Here is a 5,541-nt window from a genome sequence, read left to right on the forward strand (position 1 = left end):
TGCTGTGGGCACAATTATGCACTGAGCAGGCTGGCAGGAGAACAAAGTGAAGTCAGAGTTAATGATCACCTCTGCAGTTGCCAGAGGTCCATATGTACTTTGAATAGAAAGCATTTTACACCTTTATCCAGCATGGCTAGTGTGGCTTTCATGTGCAGGCAGGGGTTGAGGGGGAATGCAACAGCACTTTGAATCAACTCTACACAGCAAACATTTCTGCCAAACAGAGTAAGAAATCTGCTACTGAAATCTGCATGATCTCTAGTGCTTCCTCCATGACCCCTGTCTCTCCTTGCCACCTGAGCTGGATTTCCAGGGTAAAGCAGCTGATGTGATCATTCCACCTGATTTATTGCCTCAGACTGCTAAAACCTTGAATATGGGTGGAAGTGGGCTGGAGGAGAGAAAGTATCCAATGTCAGAAGACGAAGCTTCATTTTTCCCACCCACACAGCATTTGCCTGAGGGAGAGCTGGGAACAATGAAGAGGGCAGCCTTGTTTAAGCGTTTGTTTTGTTTTGCTTTGCTTCTGCAAATAGAAATAAAAAAGGAAAAGAAAATCCCTGCTAAAAGTTGAATGTAGCACTTCTTTCTGTGTTTTTTTTCTTGTAGGGGCTTCTCTATGTCCCTTCTCCAGAGTGGGAAGAAAGTCACAGAAATCGCGGTGCTCTGGGAATTAGATTTTAAGTGTTCATATAAAACAAGCAGAACAACAAGAGTAGGATCTCAAGAGATTTCATTTCCTGGATCACTTGGAGGTCCCTATCTAGTCAAACAGCTCAGCTCTTCCAAATGCTGGTATTTCCCTATGCTTTATCCACCCTTCCCCACTACTAAAACAGACACTGTTCTGTTCTCTATATGTACACTAACCTGCAAAGGGAAATGTTTTAAGGCCTGTTCAAAACAAAACTCCTTCTTGCAGTCTGAACCTTGAGAGACCAAATTGGTGAATGTATACAAACTGTCTTAAATAAATCTGCTCCAGTTGGATTCTATATATATCAATTCCAGCTTTGTGCAGGCAATAGATGATATAGAAAGTGTTGAACATGTACTGATTTGCATGGTAAGACAAAGCAAGAATGCTGTGCAAATATAGATGAGGGAATTTGAGGCCTTGGCCTCTGAGTAGTTACTGAACATTGGAATAGTGATGGAAGAAAGCCTGGGTAGGAGCAGATGCGAAGTGGTGAGGGGTCAGGCTGCTTGCCAGTGTGAGACAGAACGTGACACCAAGAAGAAGAGATATATAAGCATGGAAACTAAAGATGGGAAGGGAGGGTAAACACGGGGAACTGAGGCAGAACATTGCATACTACTGCAGAGGATTGTACAGTCTGACAAGAGACAGTGTGATTAAGGGAATATCTTCTTTGTTGGAAGAAAATGGTAACTGGGTCCATTTGCCTGACACGTCTTCTTCTGCTTCATTAGAGAGTTTGGGAGAGCTGTCACCAACAAAACTTCTGAGTACAGAATGATCTTTCTTTAGATGAGAAAATTAGCTAGGAACAGACTGGAAGGAAAAACAGAAAAATTGAAATTCATAGAAGCGGTGTGAAGCCAGTTTAGAAATATTTCATTAGAAGCACAGGATGTCTGTGGCACAGCTTTAAGCAAACAAGGGAGAAAACTGTATACACAAATGGTAAGGTTTGTGAATATATATGTAAATATCTTCCAAAAGCTAGACTAGTCAGGAGTGCCAGAATCAATGAGAGGATTTTACAGCCAGTACACAGTGAAAACGTTGCAGTCTAGTTACTACTTAAAAGCTGTTCTGAATACAGACATACTTCAGCGTATACTTAAGTGTTTCAGCAAATCAAGGTTGAAGCACTGCCATTGTCCGTTCAAAGGGACTTCATAATTATCACTAGATTCCCAGGACAGCATGAAATAATGAAGGATTTTTGGCATCTATTTTTTTTTTGTTTATCTTTTTATTGTTGTTGTTTTTTTTGTTTTTTTTTTTACATCCGATTTCTTAAAAAAATAAACTAAAATTAGATTACATGTCACAGATGACCTGATCTATATGCAGAGGGAGCACTGTGTCTTCCTCAGATATCAAAATAATTCTATATCTTTCATCTGGTGTTGGATTAAGACATACCTAATGCAACATGTGATTTGTATTAAAGTGTTAATCTGTAACACCTGCAGTTCACAGAATTTTGAAGCAACTGAAACTTTCCTTTCCCAATCCACTGTTCATGCAGTGCTTACTTGCAAATGGCTTTTCTAAGTTGGCTTCCAATTTTGAACTAAAGAAATGTAATTTAGACTTGCTACTTATGAAGCTTTACTCATTTTCCTGCTCCATCACAGATTCCCTGTGTATCTGTAAGGAAGCCATATAGGGTGAGATTCAAGCACAAAATTGGAGCTTTTATTCCCTTGAAAATACTTTGTAGATCTGACCTTAGTCTCTATAACTATCTACAAAATATATGCAGCGACACAGACATACAATCCCTTCAGATGTAGCTTGTAGTGAATTGAGATTTTTCTGCCCACCACCTGTTCATTACAGGCCTCTCCTTCCTTTATAACCAACCTGCATTATGAAGTTGTAAGAGCATTTTATAGTTGTATTTGTAGATGTCTTCAAGACCAAGTCAGCTAGTTTAGCCTAAATTGTTACAGAAGGTAGACTGGGCTATTGGCAAAGCTGAGGAAGCTGAGGGGGAAATAATGCCTGTAAGATGGTCAATTTAATAAAAACAGTGGGCAAGGGATAGCTTGAAGAACTACAGTTCCTATGGAGAGAACACACCTGCCTCTTAGAGAGACACAGTCATGATTCTTAGTACAAGGAACATACAAATATGATGTGGGTAGACAGTCGGGTTACTATTAGTGTGCAGTAATAGTAAGTGCAAGCAAGTTAGTGTCTGGCTTGCTAAAGATGAAGATGTACATAGCCAGTGGTATAAAGAAGCAACACAGTCAGAAGTTAATGTATGTCATGGCATAGGATGAAAGAAAATGAGAACAGACCAAGCTAAATGCATGGCAAGAAGACAGGATAAGGTTAAGCTGTGACAATAAGCAGGCATCAAAGAATAAAAATCGTGTCTGAGAGTGCGGGTTGGTTAAGCAGCATCATACAACAGATCAGGCTTAGACTACTTTTCATATGGTGGGACTCTAATCACCTGGAAGCATGGTTACCACCAGATGCCTGTTGTAGCACTGGATGGTCTCTGCAGGGTTCATCGGAGCATTCAGTACTGTGGCAATGAAGCCTACATAAGCAACATGTACTCATCCATGCTAGGAGAGCAGTTCCTTTCACAAGAGGAAAACACAGTACAGGGGAAAAAAAATCACATCTACCAACTGAGTGGAGGGGGGGGGGAGGGGGGGAGGGGGAAGGAGAGAGAATTTTGGAGAGATCCTTTTCTAGTGTGATCTTCTTGCTCTTGTTGAGAATTCTGACTTCCAATGAACTCTAATACTAGTAAGCTGTGCTTTCTTTGATGAGATCTTTGAATCAAAGATAGGAAATGCTCATAAAAAATGCTTTTCACTCAGTGTTTGGGTGACCCTGTGGGAATGTAAGATTGAGCTCTAGAGCTGCAGAATTTCCAGGTCACTCGGTAGTTATCACAGTGTCATGAAATCTGGTGCTTCATTCTATGGCTCCTGAAACGCTGTGACTATCTGTGAATTGCAATTGCATGAATAAAAAACGACAATTCAGTTAACATCAGAACTAATAATGACTGTTTTTCTACTTATTTACATTGCACATACGCCCTCTTTCCTCCTGCCCCTACTCAGCTTCTCCTCTGCATACCCAACTCTTCACCATGGTCCCTAGCTTCAGGGCTGTAATTGTGTGCTGTGTAACATCTGTGGTTAGTTCAGCCCATGCTGAGAGCTCGTGTGCTTATCTGGAAGCTACTTCTTCAGTGGCAATATTAATTCAAGGCTTTCTTTTTTACTCTGCTGCCAATTTTTGTGAAACTTGTCAGACCTTTGTAACTCTTCTGCCCTTTTGCTGACTCCTGTAGGATCAGCCAACTTGTTCAAGAGGGTCAGACAGGAAAAGGGATTGATGGACACAGGTTTCAGTCACATTACCTTAAAGAATCAACCCTTAAAAACCCATTATGGACAGAGAAGAATACTCATAAGATCCCTAAAGATTAAAAACTGAGTTGCCCTAAGAGCACCTCAGACCTGTTCCAAAATATCTCATGATTTTGTGGGCAAGATTCATTATATATTTCCAGGTTCAGCTGCTAATCCATATAAGCTTTACATCTCTGTGACCTCTTTTAGCCTTTGAGATAGCTTGCTTTCTGCTGGTGCATATCCTTCTAGAAAGATGTGATTGATAGCAGTGAAGGGCCATTCCTGTTAATTTGTTTCAAAACTATTTTTCTAAACTTGAGGAGAAGGAAGGCACCTCTTCCTCTCCAATCCCATAGGCTGTACTCTGTAAAATGGCTACTAGTCCCTAATCAACTGGAAAACTCTGCAATGCAATTCTGCTCCTCTCAAACACAGGGTAAAAATAATTAGGCTTTGCTGCCACAAAAATCACTTTTATTCTAAGGGTTTATTCTTTCAGGTTCTTCTTAGTCCCCTCTCCTGTACTCAGAAGTGTTCATTTATTCTTGGAACACACATCCATTTCTTCATTTGTGCTCACATCTGACATAAAGAATTCACTGGGAAACTGCCCCTGAAGGGGCAGCTGAGTTTTCCCACAGCTATAGCCTCATTATCCTGATAGCCTCTGCACTGGAAATGTATCAGCAGCTAAGGCATGCTGGAGTGCTTGAGAGGAGGGAGGCACAGTAGCTCATCATGCCCCGGAGGCTGCTCAAATTGATGCCAGGGGCTATCTGAACCAGAAACAAATTGTGCAAGTGGCTTTTAACCACCCCAGTGGGATGGTAGGAAAGCGAGTCCAAGCCCTTCACTACTGTTGGAAGCAGAAAACTCCCTTAGTGCTGCCTTAGTTAACTACAGTGCTAACCCAGCAAAGCTGCTGGCAGCATGCAAGAGCCTCGGGGGCTGGCGTGAGGCCTGTCTGCCAGTCCCACACACCTGCCTCTTGCACTTCCACTGCTTATGAGCCCACAAGCTTGCCTGCATGGATTCTTTGAGCTCTGTCCTGTACTTAATCACAAGTGTGAGCTGGAAGCAGCTAATCTGCTTAGAACCTTGCAAGGAAAACCTTCTCCTCTTCCTCCTGTTACCATCTCAGAATTCCAAATCCTATCACTGTCAGCACAGTGTTTGTGATTTCTTCAGATTCATTGCGCCCTGTTATTGTGAATCACTTTCTTCTCTTCACTTGTCCTCTAGGAGTTATCCCTGACTTCCAGGAAACCAAACACTGCCAACTGACTCATCCATCTGTGAGCAGAGGCCCAGCAAGTGCTCACTCCTCTGTCCAAAGGAAAAAGTGGATCTGCCTGTGCAGAGTGCCATCAGGTGCATGCCAGCCACAAACCAGAAACCATTGTCTTCTCCTGCATTAGTGAAAATATTCAGTGTGAACCTCAGATTCAACTT

The sequence above is a fragment of the Coturnix japonica genome, chromosome 1 (assembly GCF_001577835.2).
Source record: "Coturnix japonica isolate 7356 chromosome 1, Coturnix japonica 2.1, whole genome shotgun sequence".
NCBI lineage: Eukaryota > Metazoa > Chordata > Aves > Galliformes > Phasianidae > Coturnix > Coturnix japonica.